Source organism: Hypanus sabinus, chromosome 27, assembly GCF_030144855.1.
Source record: "Hypanus sabinus isolate sHypSab1 chromosome 27, sHypSab1.hap1, whole genome shotgun sequence".
Lineage (NCBI taxonomy): Eukaryota > Metazoa > Chordata > Chondrichthyes > Myliobatiformes > Dasyatidae > Hypanus > Hypanus sabinus.
In genome coordinates, this window is record NC_082732.1 from 5,161,588 (window position 1) to 5,181,849 (window position 20,262).

Below are 20,262 nucleotides of genomic sequence, written 5' to 3' on the forward strand. Positions count from 1 at the left end.
TGCTCACAGTCCATTTAAAAGGAGAGACTTTACAGGACGATTTAGGTTCTCTTTCACGTCGCTTGCTTCGATCCCCGACGTCGAACTTCCCACGAAGAATTTACGAAACAGAACGGCTTAAAGGCACTGACCTTTCCTTCTCCACTACCTTCAATCCTTTCTAGGTAAACCTAGGGATTAACACGAAGATAGTCAACGAAATCCTTCCAAATAAGGATCAAACAAAGGTCGCCCCCGTTTCACCGTAGAAAGCGATTCTCCTCGATCTTTAACTTCCAACTTTGAATCTTCACTCTCCTCTAATTGCGAAATAACAGAATCATAAAGAACCTGTTGGCAATGACCTCTTAAACTTTAGGCATTAAATAAAAACTTCATCCTTCAACTAAACTGCGTCATCACTTCAAACACGCAGTGGCATGAAGTCAACTTGGCAAATCCAGCCACGAACTGCCCCTCCTCACAGGGTGAGGTCTACCTTTTATAACCTGTAAAAAAAACCCATCACATGATCTCTACTGGTGGGAAACTGACATCATTCCACCATCACAAGACCATCACCTCAAGTCCAGTACAGCTTCAACCCCAGTCACATGACAAGGGCTCCACTGTCATGTGTCACGAGTACGTAACACCTCCCTCCCAAAAAACATTTTTGGTCTGACAAGAACAAAAATTTTTAACAATTGCTTACAAGAAAAACAAAGGTATAAATTTTATAACATACACAATACACAATACCATCATATAACAGCTTATAACTCACAATACAGTAGGAGTGTTACAATTGAAAAAAAAACCACTCCATAAAAAAAATTACAGTGTACATTCAACATCGAGATAGACAATCAGCAACCACATTATCTTTACCTTTAATATGAGTCATCACAATATTGTACTCTTGTAACATCAAACTCCAATTTAATAACCTTCTGTTTTTGTTTTTCATCTTACTCAGAAAAATTAATGGATTATGATCAGTGTAAACAATAAGTGGTTTCTGAGTTGTACTAACATATACCTCAAAATATTCCAAAGCTAAAACAAGAGATAACAATTCTTTCTCTATTGTCGAATAATTTCTTTGATGCTTATTAAATTTCTTAGAAAAGTAAGCTACTGGATGATCAACCTCATCACCCTCATTCCTTTGCATTAACACTGCTCCTGCAGCCTCATCACTAGCATCCACAGCCAATGAAAAAGGTCTTCCAAAGTCAGGTGCCTTAAGCACAGGTTGTTGACATATCATTGTTTTCAATTTTTCAAATGCTTCTTGACAAGGCACCGTCCATACAAACTTCTCATTCTTTCGCAGAAGGTTAGTTAATGGAAGGGCAACATTAGCAAAATTCTTACAAAATTTCCGATAATATCCTACCATTCCCAAAAACCTTCTGAGAGTTTTTTTCCCCATTGGAGTGGGAATCTCTAAAATTGCCTGAACTTTTGCCTGAACAGGAGCTACCTTACCTTGACCCACAACATAACCAAGGTAAGTCACAGTGGCATGTCCAAATTCACTCTTAGCTAAATTAATAGTTAAGTTAGCTTTTGAAAGCCTTTCAAACAATTTCTCCATCGCAATAATGTGTGCTTCCCAAGTATCATTTCCTGTCACTAAATCATCAATATAAGCATCAGTATCTTTCAATCCCTGAATCACAAAGTTAATCATCCTCTGGAAAGTACCTGGGGCATTTTTCATCCCAAATGGAAGAACATTATACTCATATAATCCAGATGGAGTTACAAATGCAGAAATCTCTCTACCTCTGTCCGTTAATGGAACACACCAATACCCTTTCAATAAATCAATCTTTGTAAGGAACTTTGCCTTTCCAACTTTATCTACACAATCATCTACTCTAGGAATTGGATATGCATCTGTTTTCGTTACAGCATTCACCTTCCTATAATCCGTACAAAACCTAATACTACCATCTGGCTTTGGCACCATAACACATGGCGAACTCCAATTCGAGTTAGAATGTCTAATGATATTATTCTCTAACATATATTCAATTTCTTTCTCAGCAAGTTCACATTTTTCCATGTTCATCCTATATGGATGTTGTTTAATAGGTTTGGCATCCCCAATATCTACATCATGTGAAGCTATAGAAGTCCTTCTCGGAACATCTGGAAACAACTCCCTATATTTAAAAATCAACTCCTTCATCTGTTGTCTCTGCTCTAACTGTAAATGTGCTAATTTTTCATCAATATTTTCCAGAATGGTTGAATTTGGTAACCTAACAGAAACAATGTTGGATTTAGAATGAAAGTCAGATGAATCATCTATCATGTTCCTAGTTAAATCAAACTCATTCTCACTAACCACAACAGTCACAGTATCAGATTGTTTTTCAAAATATGGTTTCAACATATTTATATGGCAAAGTTGTGTTGACCTTCTACGATCTGGAGTTTTTACCTCGTAATCCACATCATTGATTTTAGACACAATTTCATAAGGACCATGAAATCTAGCTTGTAAAGGATTTGTCTGCACTGGGAAAAGAACCAACACCTTATCTCCAGGCTTAAACATCCTCATCCTAGCGTCTTTATCATACCAAGTCTTCATTTTCTCCTGAGCCAACTTTAAATTTTCCTTAGCTAAGCTACAAGCTTTATGTAACCTGTCCTTAAATTTCAACACATAGTTCAACAAATTAGTGTGTACTTCCTTATTAATCCACTGTTCTTTCAACAAAGCTAAAGGTCCTCTAACTCTATGCCCAAACACAAGTTCAAATGGACTAAAACCTAAAGATTCCTGTACCGATTCCCTTACTACAAATAAAAGTAAGTTTATACCCTCATTCCAGTCACTTTCATTTTCCACACAAAATGTCCTAATCATATTCTTGAGGGTAGAATGAAACCTCTCCAAGGCACCCTGCGATTCTGGATGGTATGCAGACGAAGTGATTTTCTTAGCTCCCAATTTATAAACTATCTGTTGAAACAATCCAGACATAAAATTACTGCCTTGATCAGTTTGTATCTCCTTAGGTAATCCAAAATAAGTAAAAAAAATTTATAAGGGCCTTTGTCACAGTCTTAGCTTTTATATTCCTAAGTGGTACTGCCTCTGGGAACCTAGAAGAAGTACACATGATAGTCAACAAATACTGATAACCAGTTTTTGTCTTTGGTAATGGACCAACACAATCTACAATAACTTTAGAAAATGGTTCACCAAATGCTGGGATAAGTTGTAATGGAGCTACTGGTGTAACCTGATTTGGTTTACCCACAATTTGACAAGTATGGCACGTTTTACAAAACATCGCCACATCTTTTCTTAGACCAGACCAGTAAAAATGTTTTAAAATCTTGTCCACAGTTTTCCTTACCCCTTGATGTCCACCTAAAGGCACACTGTGAGCTAAAGTCAAAATCTCATTTCGATAAGCTTTTGGAACAACTATCTGGTAAACAACATTCCAATCCTCACTTGCAGGAATTGTAGGCGATCTCCACTTCCTCATCAACACTCCTTTTTCCAAGTAATATCCTACTGGCACCTTATCAATTTCACTATCTAGTAAAACCTGCTCTTTTAATTTTATAATCTCAGAGTCTCTATTCTGCTCTGCTATCATCTCCTTCCTAGACAAAGATAAATCTTTATAGTCAGACTTACTCCCAGAATCTTGTTCAAACAACAAAGATAAGAAAGTCTCTGACACATCCTCAAAACTCGAATCCTGAGTTGAACAGTCCTGAATAACAACCTCATTCTGCGCATCAATCTTTTTAGCCATAGCTCTAGTCACAACACAGGAAGAATCTGTGTTAGAATTCAACTCTGGTTCCTCTGACTCCATTGTCAAATGCACTTCAGGAAAAACTTGTCCACCTGCCAAGTCATTACCTAACAATAAAGAAATACCCTTCACAGGTAAACTATGCTGTAATCCTACTTTAACAAATCCAGTAACTAACCCTGATTTTAAATTTACTTTATGTAAATGTACAGGCATAAAATCACTTCCAACACCTCTTATGTAATTTACCTCACCAGTATCAGACTCTTCATTAAACTTCAACACACTGTCTAACATCAATGACTGAGAAGCACCAGTATCCCTAAGGATTTTTATTGGCACCAGAGTAGATCCTTCTTTCAAGGATACAAACCCTTCAGTTACAAAATGATCATATCCCTTTCTAACTTGGTCAGACTCTAACAAAGCCTCATTTGTTTTTATCAAACCCTGTAACTTTACAGGTGCTTCAGTATGTTGCACACAAGCATCTGGAACTGCTTCCTTCTCTTTCTTTTTCAATTTGTAACAGTTAGCTATTACATGGCCAGGCTTCTTACAATAGTTACAAGTAAGACCAAACTGTCTTTCCTTCACAGGCTTTCCTTTCTCATCAACTTTCTCATTAACCTCCGATTTAATTTCAAATTTACCTGGAGTCTCCATGTTATTTTTCCTCTTAAAAATTCTGCCCTGAGGAAATTTGCTCTTATGGATCAAAACATACTCATCAGCTAATCTAGCACAGTCCTGCAATTTATCAGCATCCTTCTCATTTAAGTAGGTCCTTACTTCAACAGGAATGCTTCTTTTAAATTCCTCCATTAAAATCAGCTCTCTCAATGTATCATAGTCCCCATTTACATTTTTAGAAGAAACCCATCTCTCAAAACACATAGATTTATCATAGGCAAATTCCACATAAGTTTTTTCCACAGACTTTTTCAAACTTCTGAATCTTTCCCTATATGCTTCTGGGACTAACTCATATGCGTTTAAAATATGACTCTTTACAATATCATAATCAAGTGCTTGCGCAGCTGTTAAAGCTGTGTAAACTTGTTGTGCTTTGCCTTTAATTACACTCTGTAACAACACTGACCATTTATCTTTCGGCCACTCTGACATCCGAACAATAGTTTCAAAATGTTGAAAATACCTTTCCACTTCTGTTTCACTAATTGGAGGGACCAATTTAATTTCTTGACTAGCAACAAACGTTTTTTTAGAACCAGAAGACTGATTCCCAGTCCTTAATTCCTCCATTGCATATGCAAATTCTCTCTGCTTTTGTTCCATCTCCAATTTACACCTCTCCAATTTCATTTGTTCGATTTGCAACTGCATCTCCAGATTACTTATTTGAAACGACTCTAAAATCGATTCATCAAAAACACCCGAATCCACATAGTGTGACGCGATTTTTCTCTGTATCACAGCCTTAGATGTAGTCTGCAAAATACCTTTAAGTCGCAATCTACTAGCTATCTCAAACACCTCAGTTTTTTTCGCCTTCGCCAACACCTCCGCAGCTGGCGAAGCCAGAAACTCATCAATATTCATTGCTGCCGAATACCACAACAAGCCAAACAAAAGAACCGAGTAATCCCAGTTTCCAAAACACCGATTTAAAAGTCAGCAAGCATTTAAACTCAAATGATTCAATCCAGACGCAGCCCCCATATTTAATGTTACGTATTCAGGCAACAATAAATATATGAGATCGGCAAGGGTTTCTTATAACAAACAACACGTTTATTAAACACCGAAAACAAACCCCCCAAAAGTAAACAAACACTACCGTAACCGGAAACAGCTGCTGAGCGGCTGTTCAAACAGTTCGTAAAGTGATATTCCAAAACAGTTCTTTAAAGTGGCATTGCCAAAAGTTCGATATGCTCACAGTCCATTTAAAAGGAGAGACTTTACAGGACGATTTAGGTTCTCTTTCACGTCGCTTGCTTCGATCCCCGACGTCGAACTTCCCACGAAGAATTTACGAAACAGAACGGCTTAAAGGCACTGACCTTTCCTTCTCCACTACCTTCAATCCTTTCTAGGTAAACCTAGGGATTAACACGAAGATAGTCAACGAAATCCTTCCAAATAAGGATCAAACAAAGGTCGCCCCCGTTTCACCGTAGAAAGCGATTCTCCTCGATCTTTAACTTCCAACTTTGAATCTTCACTCTCCTCTAATTGCGAAATAACAGAATCATAAAGAACCTGTTGGCAATGACCTCTTAAACTTTAGGCATTAAATAAAAACTTCATCCTTCAACTAAACTGCATCATCACTTCAAACACACAGTGGCATGAACTCAACTTGGCAAATCCAGCCACGAACTGCCCCTCCTCACAGGGTGAGGTCTACCTTTTATAACCTGTAAAAAAAACCCGTCACATGATCTCTACTGGCGGGAAACTGACATCATTCCACCATCACAAGACCATCACCTCAAGTCCAGTACAGCTTCAACCCCAGTCACATGACAAGGGCTCCACTGTCATGTGTCACGAGTACGTAACAATATATTCATTGTTGCTGGATCGTAACACTCCACAACTCATTCAGCACTCATATGTTTCAATTCCTTCTTTCCCCTGTCTGAGTGAATAAGTCCTATTTCAGATTCCCTCTAGAGATTTCACTCATTACCTGAAGCCTGTTGTTGTTGTTGTTAAATGCCATTATGTCATTGTCAACTCATGGTGACCCTATGGATAGTTGCTCTAAATGAGTTTCGATCCTCACAGGGGTGGCTCATTGTTGATAATGTTACGTTCATAGCTAGCCTAATTGTGTCCATCCATCTGATTGGTGGCCTTCCTCCCTTCCGTTGTCCTTCCACATTTCTGAGAATGATATCCTTTTCCAGGGAGCTGTTTCTTCACATGATGTGCCCAAGTGGAGTCTTGTCATTTGAGCCTCCAGAGAGAGACTTGGTTTGATCTCGTTGAGGACCAATTTGTTAGTTCTGTGAGAGGTCCATGAGATGCATAGACACATCTTTTGTCTACACACTATAATTTAACTACCTCAGATAGGGGTAATGTTTTCTACTACCTACCCTAGGATGTCTTCTCCATGGATTGTCACCTTGTCGTGGTGTAGAAGCTTGCATGGACCTGAGATCCTGAGAGTGATGCTGTCTGGAGATATGCTCCTGGTAGTGTCACCCATTGCGGTAAGGTCAAGGGTGAGGTCCCTGACAAAGAACAATCTAACCAAGACCTCAACGGTGGAACAGGCAGACAAAGTTACTTCAAACTCAACCGCTGTGAAAGCAGATGAAGGCTGCAACAAATGCAACAGCTCCAAATGTCATGGTTTCCATGCCATTGGAATCAGTTGGTTGATTTGTGAAGTATTGTGTGCTTCTTGGAGTGCAACATCAAGTACACATTAAACTGATACATGCACAGGTGTCTTCGCTCTGTGGAAACGGAATGAAGACCATCATCCTTGACATCAAGGGATAGCCACAAGAACCTAGGATGTCAATAACGCCATGACTGTTCTCAACCAGGAGGTAAAGGATCTGTCCATATTGGGAGATATGATGTGCCAGTGGAATTTAGGGATGGTAAATTTATGAATACCTTCAACAAAGGAAGCAAATCTGACTGCAGGTAACAACCAAGGGTTCTCACTGTTCTCTGTCACAGGAAAAGTCATGGCATGGTCCTCTTAAACTGTTTCCTGCCAATGACTGAAGAGCTGTTCCAGAATCACAGAGGTGCGATGGGTCTGATCTTCATCTTCAAGGGAAGTGCAGAGAGCAGAATTAACCACTATATAAAGCCTTCTCAAACCCATTGCATCTGTTGCTTCCATCAGTTGGGAGGCACTGGAAATACCCTCCTCCAGGAAAGGAAGGAAGATTTGCCAGCAGGGTTTGAACTAATCTCTTGAGGAGTATAAGGAATGGTGGAATACACCTCAGAGCATATGAGATAGTTTTAGCGGAAAAGGTAATAGACAATCCCAAGAGATTCTCTATTAAGAGGAAGGGATAGAATGGGGCCCTTAATGACCAATGTGGCCATCTACCTGCGGAGCCACAGGAAATGGGTGAGGTGTTAAATAAAAAAAAACTCCTCTGTATTTACTATGAAGAAGGTCATGGAAATGAACATGAGAACAGTTCTACCCGAAGAGAACAGTGATGCCTACGTTATAAAAGAGAAGGTGCTGCAGACCCATTGTACATAAGGGTGCATAAATTCTCAGATCAGATCAAGTGTATCCTTGACATTGTGGGAAGCCAGGGAAGAAACTGCTAGTGCTCTGGGAGGGATACTTGCATCATCAGGTGAGGTATCATATGACAGGAAATTGTGCCTGTTTTTAAAAAGGGTCATCAGGACTAGCCAAGTGATAATAGGCTAGGGAGCCTCATCAGTGATGAGGATGTCACTGGAGGGGATATTGAGAGACAGGGTCCACCTACAATGTGAAAGGCAGAATTGATAATGTACAGATGGCACAGTTTTCTTTAATCTCACAGATTTGGTTCAAAAAGTTCTGTTTATTATCAGAGAATGTATACTGTATACAACCTTAAATACTTAGTCTTTGTAGACATCCACAAAAACCAGAAGAACCCCAAAAGAATGAACAACAGGAAACCACCAGAACCCCAAAGACCCCCTCTCCTCCCTCCCTCCACGCAAGCAGCAGAAAAGCATCAACCTCCTTTCACCCCCCCCCCTCCGTTTCAGCAAAAAGCTTCAGCGCCCACCACCCACCAAGGGTCAGCAAAGCACCAAAAGACAGACCATGATCTGCAGTCAAGAAAAACTATCGTTTACCTGACAGCTCAACATGGTGCAGGCTCTCTCTCTCTCCTCCTCCTCACTCTCTCTCACCAACAAGGTGCAATATCACCCATTTTCACAGCAAAAGAAGAGACTTACAGTCACTGTTCTGATATTACCGCCTGCCACGTCACTCTTCCAAACATCCGCCACTGCAAAATCCTGTTGTTCCATCTCCCATGACACCTCAGTTGGCAACACTAGCCTGAAGTCGGTCACCTATAGCACTGTGCAAGGCTAAACTTCGGAGGTGCCATCTTCGGAGCCTGGAGAATGCTGGAAGAAGGTTGTTCCAGGAACAGGAACTCATCCACAATAAAGAAAATGCAGCTTCAGTTCTACTTCAGATCAGGACTTTGATTGAACCACAACCACCTTAAAAAAGTAACATTAAAAAGAGCAATGAAGCTGTTTTTCGCAGCACTTGGTGCCATTTTAACTCCACTCACTAAGTTTATTGAAGAAATGACTAAGAAGATTGATGAGGGCTTAGTGAAAGACAATGTCGACATGAACCTTAGCAGAATCAGAATTAGGTTTATTATCACTAACATATGTCATGAAATTTATTTTGCAGTAACAGTACAGAGTAAGCCATAAAATTGCTATAAATTAGAGAATAAATAAATAATTCTTATGAGTGCTGAGCAGACCTGATGGAAGTGGGGTGCAGAGTTGACCATTTCACCCCCCCTTCAAGAACTATGAACTATTGCTATTGCTATGCTGCTACTGAGAGAGAGAGATGAAGCACAGAGGCAGGGACATCTGCTACAGATAAGAGGGAGAGGGAGACATTTGATTTATGTATTATGGCTTCTTCCTGGATTGTTTACCTTTCACTGCAAGGACATTACTTTGCTCATTAACATTCCTAAGCAGACAGCAGAAGTGGCCTGATTTGATGGACATAGTCATTTTGAGTTAATGGATGGCTGATACCCCGTCAATGGGGATAAAATACAGGTGTGGGGAGACACCCCTCAGACACACCAGTGGACACTGACCGAGTGTTGTGCACCCACAGGAAGGTGGGGGCTTCGTGGACCGAATCAGGAGACCGGTCAATAAAGCCCACAGTGTGACGGCAGAGCCGGTGGGGACTTGTGTGTGTGTGTCCACTCATGCCAGAGTGATGAGTCCACCACAGAAGAATGGTCTGGCTGAGAACAGAGGGGTCATAACCGAATGACCACAATGGTACGATGGAATCAGAATACATCAGAAGGTTTGCTGGCTGCAGCTGCTCAATCTCTCTCTCTCTCCCCAACAAATTACAATACAACAAACCACAACTACCTCAGCACACCTGAACTGAATTGAACTCTATATTCTCTTACGACAATTCATTTACCCCTAGATGTTGATAGAGTTTGTTTATTACTGTTGATTATTATCCCTACACTTCTATGTTTATTACTGCCAGCCAGTTTTATATGTATATTTGCATTTTGATACTGTATTATGTAGTTTCCTAATAAACACCTTTAGTTTTCGGTACCACCAGACTCCAACTGATTCTTCTATTTCTGCTGGTCTGTCACCATGTTATGGGGTACGCAACAAATTGGGGGCTCGTCCGGGATTTGATTACCAAATTGAGGGGCCGGTGAATCAGGATAGAAGTCCCTTATCTGATCTGGTTGTGTGCGTAACCAAATGGGAAACCAGCAGAGCTGGAGATTGACAATTTTTTAAAAGAACCAACTACGGGGGCATTAGAGGATGCCAGAAAGGTGGAATTGTTGAGTATTACAAGACAATTGACTCTCTCGGTGGTGAAACTGGTGATGAGAAAGTTGGAGATACAGAGTGCGATAGCTGTGTATTATGTATCCCAGGGCGTGTTCCCATCGGGGACATTGGAACTGTTCCCTGAGAGGAAACCAACCGAGTTTGAGCTTCAGTTACAGATGGAAAAATTAAGGTTGGCTGAGGAGGAAAAGAAGAGGGAGAAGAGGGAGCATGAGCTTCGAGTAAGGAAGCTGGAGCTGGAGGCTGAGAAGAAATGGGAAGAGAGGTGATTTGAGTTGGAAAAGCTTAAGGCATTGCAGGGAGGAGACCAGACAGTAGACCCAAACAAGGGGTTCAGGATTGGTTAGGAGATTAAGTTGGTACCCCCATTCAAGGAGAAAGACGTCAATAGATACTTCCTCCATTTTGAGAAAGTGGCTTTGAATCAGAACTGGCCTAAGGAGAAATGGGCTGTTCTGTTACAGAGTGTACTTTGGGGGAAGGCTCAGCAAGCATATTCGGCATTGCCTATGGATGAATCTAAAGATTATGATGAAGTGAAGAGAGCTATACTAAGGAGTTACGAATTGGCTCCAGAGGCATAGTGGCAGAGATTCCAGAATTTGAGGAGGCCGTGGGACCACATGTATTTAGAGTTTTCCCGTGAGATGCAAATGTATTGGGATCGGTGGTGCACCTCAAAAGGGGTCAATGGAAATTTTGATAGGCTACAACTGCGATGCTCATCGAACAATTTAAAAGTTGCGTCCCTGAAGGTATGAAAACGTATTTGGACGAGAAGGAGACAGAGACTCTGTCTGTGACTGCCAAGTTAGCAGATGAGTATGCCTCAACCCACAAGACAAAGTTTCCCCCAAATAAAAGCTACCAGAGGGGTAGTAGGGACGGTAGAGAAAGCCCACCAGCTAAGGCAGAGAATAAGCCAGGAACTAGCAGAAAAGGTAAGGAGGTGGAAAAGCTGTCTGGCAAGAAGGTTCCCAGCTTTACGTGTTATAATTGTGGGAAAGCTGGCCACCTAGCAACTAAGCACTTTGCTCTGAAGAAAGAGACAGGAGAGGGAAAGATGACAACTCTGACTGGTTGCGTTGAGCTGGTCAGCAGACCGATGAGGAAGGCAAGGTTAGTTAGAGCCCAAGAGGGGCGTGAGAGGTTTATTTCAGAAGGGATGGTGTCTGTGAAGGAGGGAGAAACCCCAGTTCCCGTGCAGATCTAGAGAGATACTGGGGATGTGTATTCAGCAGTGAGGCTGACAAGCAAGCCTGTAAGTGCTGAGGACCCGCCCACAGATTCCAAGATTTATCCCACCTGTGCAATAACTCGCAGCATGTCAAAAAAGGCGGCTGAGACAGGCACCAGTTTAAATGAGTCCATTATTGATTTAGCTGAGGTGTTTTTACCAGCCCTGTAGAAGGAGAGGTTAGAGGATGGTAAAATGGAGAATAGTGGAGCTAAGGAAAGTAAGGGAGATGAAGCAGATTTAGTGTTGTCAAGGAACGGAATTTTGAACCTTGCCCATAAGATACCCCTAGGTGGACACTTGGGAGTGAGGAAGGAGGTTATGGAGGAACAGAGCCAAGATGAGAAACGGATGTGGCAGTTAGAAGGTCTAGGGTTGGACACTGGTGATTTATGTAGCTTGAAAGAGCTGGTTGTAGTTGAAGAATTTAAGTGTGTTCCAGATGATATAAGGGCAGTCCTAGATGAAAAGGATGCCGCTATCTTGAGGGAGTCTGCTGGGTTAGCAGATGAGGTTGTTTTAACCCACAAGGTTGAGTTTGCTCTGGAGGGGAGTTGCCAGAGAGTAACTTGGAGGATCAGGGAAACTTAGAATTTGGAAGGGGGACTGGTATTGAAAGCCTAGAAGAGGCAGATGTCCCGTTGGCCTGTGTTCAGGTTGTTGAAGTACCTGTGGATGCACAGGGTACTGAACCTTGTGTGGAGACTCAGGAAAAGTTTGAGGTATCTGACTTGGTTAAAAAGGAATTCAGTCCTTTGGGTCGGATGAACTTGGTTCAGTGAAAAAAGGGTTAACCTTGGCACCGGTAGAAAGTGAGGATTCTCAGTCACTTGTGTTAAAAGTTAATGATGAGATGAAAGCTGGTGAGATGGATATTATTGAAGATATTGAGGGGAAAAGTGTTACTGTACTTTTGAACAAAGAAAATTTAAAGTTGGGTTTGGTTTCAGAACGGTTGATAAAAGTGAAGGGACCTTTAACTAAACAATGGTTTGTTAACAAAGTGCCTGCAAATCAATTACAGTTTGTTTTGAAATTTAAAGGTAAACAACTTGGTGATGTTGTTCAAGTATGTGATTTGGAGAGGCTGAACTTGAAGTGTTTTGACAAAGAGGGATCACCTGCAGATGTTAAACTGGAAACTAATAGAATTAAAGATCTTGAAGATAAACTTAATGACCTGCTTAAAATTAATGAATGGATTGGAAAACATTAATGATAAGGTAGCACATATGAAAGGAGTCTGTGAAGGCCTATTCCACACTGGTGAGCAAGCTAACCACGTGAGAGCTAAGTGGAAAAGGGACAAAGGTTGACCAAATGCCACTTTGAATAACAAGATCTGGTTTTGCTGGAATTTGACTTTTTGTTAGACGAAGCATGTGAAAGATAAAACATCATGGAAGATTGACTGAATGTAAAATTTAAAAGTAAAATAGAGATTAGTATTTGCACAAACTTCTGTAATGTACTACATTATGATCACACATGTATTGGTTCACACTGTAATATACACCTAAGCCAAGAACACAACCCCTTGGTATTTTTGGCTAACATGAAGAATAAAAATAGATGGTTATTAAGTTGGAGCCTGTTTTTACAAGAATTCGATATTAAAATACAACATGTAAAGGGGAGTGACAATGTAATTGCTGATTGTTTATCCAGGTGTTAATTTGAAAGTATATCTGTATTATTCTTATAGTTAAAAGACCACTTCAGTATTATATTAGATTCTGTAGTGTGCTTTACTAGTTAATTTTCACCCTGGTGAAAATTCCTTAATGGATGGGGGTGTTATGAGGGCTGAGCAGACCTGATGGAAGTGGGGTGCAGAGTTGACCATTTCACCCCCCCTTCAAGAACTATGAACTATTGCTATTGCTATGCTGCTACTGAGAGAGAGAGATGAAGCACAGAGGCAGGGACATCTGCTACAGATAAGAGGGAGAGGGAGACATTTGATTTATGTATTATGGCTTCTTCCTGGATTGTTTACCTTTCACTGCAAGGACATTACTTTGCTCATTAACATTCCTAAGCAGACAGCAGAAGTGGCCTGATTTGATGGACATAGTCATTTTGAGTTAATGGATGGCTGATACCCCGTCAATGGGGATAAAAAACAGGTGTGGGGAGACACCCCTCAGACACACCAGTGGACACTGACTGAGTGTTGTGCACCCACAGGAAGGTGGGGGCTTTGTGGACCGAATCAGGAGACCGGTCAATAAAGCCCACAGTGTGACGGCAGGGCCAGTGGGGACTTGTGTGTGTGTGTCCACTCATGCCAGAGTGATGAGTCCACCAGAGAAGAATGGTCTGGCCGAGAACAGAGGGGTCATAACCGAATGACCACAACGGTACGACGGAATCAGAATACAACAGAAGGTTTGCTGGCTGCAGCTGCTCAATCTCTCTCTCTCTCTCTCTCTCTCTCTCTCTCCAACGAATTACAATACAGCAACTGCAACTACCTCAGCACACATGAACTGAACTCTATATTCTCTTACGACAATTCATTTACCCCAGACATTGATAGAGCTTGTTTATTATTGTTGATTATTTTTCCTACACTTCTATGTTTATTATTGCTAACCAGTTTTATATGTATATTTGCATTTTGATACTGTATTATGTAGTTTCCTAATAAACACCTTTAGTTTTCGGTACCACCAGACTCCAACGCATTCTTCTATTTCTGCTGGTCTGTAAACCCAGTTACGGGGTACGTAACATAATGCAAAAAATGAATAATGATGTAGTGTGCATCGGTTCATAGATCATTCAGAAATCTGATGGCAGATGGGGGAAAAGGTGTTTCTAAAACACTGGGTGAGGGTCTTCAGGCTCCTGTAGCTCTTCTCCAATGGTAGAAATGTGGAGTGGGCAAGGCTTTGACAGTCTTTAATGATGGATACCACTTTTTTGAGTCATCATCTCTTGAGGATGTCTTTGACATCAGCGTGGGTTGTACTTGTGATGGAGGTGGGTGACTGTACAACCCTCTGAAGTTTCTTGTGATCCTGTGCATTGGAGTTTCCAGACCAGGAAGTGATGCAACCACTCAGAATGCTGTCCACTGTACAGCTGTGGAAGTTTGCAGAAGTCTTTGGTGACATACAGGATGATAGAGTTAGACAAGGTGATGAATAAGCTATATGTGCTTGTCTTCATCAGTCAGGGCATTGTATACAAGAAATGGGACATCATGCCGGAGTTATATAGATACTCTATATATGAAACTGGACTTTGAGGACTGTCTGAGGTTCTTGACAACAATCTTTCAATAGGATGTTATGAAGCTGAAAAGAATGCAGAAAAGATCCACAGGAATGATACCAGGAGTAGGGAGCTTGAGCTGGGAGGGGAGACTGGATAGCTGTGGACTTTTATCATTGAAGTACAGGAGATATGGAATGAACTTTAAGTGATATACAGTATAAAATCTTAAGTGCATAGGTAGTCGCAATCTTTTTCCCAGGGTAGTAACTGGAGTTAGGCTTAAGGTGAGTGGGATAAATTTAAAGGGGGCAACTTTGTCACACTAAGGGTAGTGAATATTTGGAACAAGCTGCCAGAGGAAGTGGTAGAGGCAGGTATAATTACAACATTTAAAAGATATTTGGACAGTTTACCTGTAGAAAGGTTCAGAAGGCTATGGGCTTAACACAGGCAAATAGAAATAACTCATTTAGACGATGTGGTCAGCATGGACAAGTTGGATTGAAGAGCCTGTCTAACTCTGTGAAGCTATGACTCTACTTGACACTTGCTTCCTGGCAGCTTTTAAGCCAACATGCTAACCAGCAGGCAGAGCCAATCTCAGTATAAATTGCTGTCAAATAGAGCTGCATCACACCTTACCTTCGGCAACATTCCTTCGGATGTGTCTGCCACCTACGCTATCTACATTATCAATGGGAAATCCTTCATTCAGACAAAGGTCACCTAAAGTTCATTCATAGACTGCAGTTTGTGTATGAGGCATGAGAGAGGAGCTTGCCCAGGTGGATTGCAGGAGGATACTGGCAGGGATGATGGCAGAGCAGAGATGGCTGAAGCTTCTGGGAACAGTTCACGAGATGCAGGATAAATACATCCAACAGAGGAAGAAGTTCTCAAATGGCAGGGGAAGACAACAGTAGCTGACTAATGAAGATAAGGACTGCATAAAAGTCAAGGAAAGGTAGCAAGAGTGAGTGGAAAGTTGGATGATTGGGAAGCTTTTAAAATCAAACAAAAGGCAACTAAAAAAACTGTTAGCAGGGAGAAGATGAAATATGAGGGCAAACTAGCCAATAATATAAAGTAGGATACTAAATTTTTTTTTGTTATATGAAGAGTAAAAGGGAGGTGAGAGTTGATATTGGACCACTGAAAAAATGATGCTGGTGAGGTAGAAATGGGGGGGGGGGGGTAAAAGAAATGGCAGATGAACTTAATGGGTACTTTGCATCTGTCTTCACTGTGGAAGACACAAGCGGTGTGCCAGAGGTCTGAAGGCGTCAGGGAGCAAGAGTGAGTGCCGTTGCTATTACAAAGGAAAAAGTGTGAGGCAAACTGAAAGGCCTTAAGGTGGATTAGTCACCCGGACCAGATGGACTACATCCCAGAGTCCTGAGAGAGGATGCTGAAGAGTTAACGGATGCATTGGTCATGATCTTTCAAGAATCACTTGATTCTAGTATGGTTCTGAAGGACTGGAAGATTGTAAATGTCACTCCACTCTTAAAGAGGGGAAGAAGGCAAAAGAAAGGAAATTATCGACCAAACATGAGAAAATCTGCAGATGCTGGAAATTCGAACAACACACACAAAATGCTGGTGGAGCACAGCAGGCCAGGCAGCATCTATAAGGAGAAGCAGGGCCGAGACCCTTCATCAGGACCAGTTCACTTAACTTCAGTGGTTGGGAAAGTATTGGAGTCTATTATTAAGGATGAGGTTTCAAGATACTTGGAGACTAATGATAAAATAATTCAAAATCAGCATAGTTTCTGTAAAGAGAAATCTTTTGCCTGACAAATCTGTTAGATTTCTTCAAGAAAGTAACAAACAGGAGGGACCAATGGCAGCCAGTGTATGTCACTTACTTGTATTTTCAGGTGTTTGATAAGGTGCCACAGATGAATCTGCTTAACAAGATAAAATCCTATGGCATTACAGGAAAGATACTGGCATGGATAGCAGAACGGCTGATAAGCAGGAGGCAATGAGTGTGCATAAAAGGTTGGCTGCCAGTGACTAATGGTGTCCCTCAGGGGTCAGTATTGGGACTGCTACTTTTCACATTCTTTGCTTATCATTCAGATAATGGAACTGATGGCTTTTTGGCAAAGTTTGCAGATGATATGAAGATAGGTGGAGGGGTAGGTAGTTCTGTGGAAGCAATGTGATTGCAGCAGGACTTAGACAAGTGGGAAGAATGGACAAAAATTGAACAGATGGAATACAGTGTTGGGAAATGTATGATCATGCATTTTGGTAAAAGGAACTATAGTGCAGACTATTACTAAATGGGGAGAAGGTTCCAACATCAGAGGAGGAGAGGGCCTTAGGAATCCTTTTGCAAGATTCCCAGAAGGCTAATTTACAGGTTGAATCTGTGGTTTAAAAAAAGGGCAAATTCAATGTTGGCATTTATTTCAAGGGAAATAGAATATAAAAGCAAAGAGATACTGCTGAACCTTTATAAGACACTAGTCAGGCTGCACTTGGAGTATTATCAACAGTTTTGGGCCTCATGTCTCGGGAAAGATGTGTTGTCATTGGAAAGAGTCCAGAGGAAGGTTCATGAGGATGATTGCAGGAATGAAGGGGTTAACACATGAGGAGGGTTTGGCAGTTTTGGGCCTATACTGATAGGAACTTAGAAGAACATAGGGTAATCTCATTGAAACCTACCGAATGTTGAAAGGACTAGATAGGGTAGATGTCGAGAAGATGTTTTCTATGGTAGGGTTATCCACAACTAAAGGGCATAGCCTCAATATTGAGGGTGCTACCCTTTAGAACAGAACTAAGGAGGAATTTTCGAAGCAGAGACTGTTGAATCTGTGGAATGCTCTGCCACAGACTGCAGTGGACGCCATGTCCTTGGGTATATTTAAAGCAGAAGTTAGTAGTTTCCTGATTGGTCAGGGAATCAAAGGATACGGCGAGTAGGCAGGTGTATGGGGTTGAGTGGGATCTGGGATTAGCCACAACAGAGTGGCAGAACAGTCTTAATGGTCTGAATGGTTTAATTCTGCTCCTGTGTTTTATGATTTTATGGTCTTGATCTCACCCATCGTTGATGAAACAGATTGGCTGGTAAAACTCAAACCACTGCTTAATGTTGTCTCACTAGTTCTCTAGAATAGGGGACAAGGAGATGGCTGATGAACTAAATGAGTATTTTGCATCAGTCTTCACTCTGGAAGACACTAGCAGTATGCCTGATGTTGTAGTGTGTGAAGGAAGAGAAGTTACAGTTACTATTACAAGAGAGAAGATGCACAAAAAGCTGAAAGATCTAAACATACTAAGTCACCCGAACCAGATGAACTGCACCCTGGAATTCTGAAAGAGGTAACATTAGAGATTGTGGTGGCATTAGAAATGATGCGGTGGTGAGGAAGGCAAATGCCATGTTAGCATTCATTTCAAGAAGTCTAGAATACAAGAGCAAGGATGTGATGCTGAGGCTTTATAAGGCACTGGTGAGGCCACACCTTGAGTATATTTGCTTACAAAGTCAGTTACAGTTTTGGGCCCTTCATCTTAGAAAAGATGCGCTGGCATTGGAGAAGGTCCATAGGAGTTCACAAGGATGATTCCAGGAATGAAAGGGTCTGTACTCACTGAATTCAGAAGGATGAGAGGGATCTCATTGAAACCTTTCAAATGTTGAAAGGCCTGGACAGAGTAGATGTGGAAAGGATGTTTCCCATGGTGGGGGAGTCTAGAACAAGAGGGCCTTTCAAAACAGAGATGTGGATAAATTTCTTTAGCCGAAGGGTGGTGATTTTGTGGAATTTGTTGCCACATGCAGCTGTGGAGACCAGGTTGTTGGGTGTAGATAAGGCAGAGACTGATAGGCTCTTGATTGGATATGGCATCGAAGGTTATGGGGAGAAGGCTGGGAACTGGGGTTGAGGAGGAGTTAGAATAAAAGGATCTGCCATGATTGAATGGTGGAGCAGACTCGATGGGCCAGATGGCCTAATTCTGCTCCTTTGTCTTATGGTCTTTTGGTCTAAATGTCATCCTTTCTTCATATTCCCTTCACTGTTCCTTGTGGTTTTGTTAGTCAAAGGCACTGATCCCTGTGATATGGCCAACCCTTTGCACTTTCCTCTACTGAACAGCATTAAAAAGAGGCTCTTGTAACTGTAAAATGATTTGTACATTTTTTTTCCGGTTCTGACATCTTCAGAATGTTATGTAACAACTCAGTTCGGATGTTTCTAAGCATTATCTGAGTCAGCATTGGGAGTTTCTGCTTTACAACCTTACATGATAATGAACACAGTAAATGTTTTGTACAATTGTTTGCTGATGGCATTGGTATTCCATATTGTTATTCATCTGGTCAAGAGCCCTGTTTAGATTTTAATTCAAGTGTTAACATTCCACTCAGCTCTTAACAGAGGCATGTGTTTAAACATCTTCAATCCTTCCAGTTCCTGCTAATTCATTATTGTCTCACATCATATCATGCTCTTATTTACTTACTGCCCATTATACAACTGGTGTTTAGGACAGCAATGAAGTTCCTCGTGTTGGCGCGTGTCCTAGTGGACAAGGCATTGGACTAGTAACCTGAAGGTCACTGGTTCGAGCCTCAGCTGAGGCAGCGTGTTTGTGTCCTTGAGCAAGGCACTGAACAACACATTACTCTGCGACGTCACCGGTGCCAAGCTGCTTGGGTCCTAGTGCCCTTCCCTTGGACAACATCGGTGGCGTGGAGAGGGGAAGGCCTGCAGCTTGGGCAACTGCCGGTCTCCCATACAACCCTGCCCAGGCCTGCGCCCTGGAAACCTTCCAAGGTGCAAATCCATGGTCTCATGAGACTAACAGATGCCTATATAAAAGAAGTTCCTCCATCTCTGTGTTCAGGGCATCCTCATCAGTCAGTAGTTTCCTCTCAGTTTTCACTACATATTAGTGTAAATGGAGATGCCAGAATACAGATGTAGGAAGTTTCTTGATTGCTGTTTCCATAACAATTTTGTTTTACCAATCAGAGTATTACTCTATGATTCTATGACCTCAGGGATCATTACGCCTTCTGGCTGCAACCTGCTCAACTTAGATTCAACATAATACATTCAGACCTGACCTATCCTCCAAATTCCAGCCTCTGATGACAGATCACACTGCTTCTGCCATTCTAACCCAGACACCAGAATCGCAGTGGACTCAAGGCTGATGTTCAACTATTTAATACTCACTATGCTGTAGAAAGAGAGACCTGAATTATCAGCTACAAACAGATGGAAACTGGCTCTGGGCTCCAACTACCTACGTGAATTCAAGATAATTAGTCCATCTGCATTAAACGTCCTCAGTCCTATCCTGTCAGAACATGCCTCCTTTCAAAAAAGCCTTGTTCATCTTTTCAACATTTATCCTGATAAAGGTCAAACCTGCTCCTTCCCAGATGTTCACTCAGTTTCCTTTTAA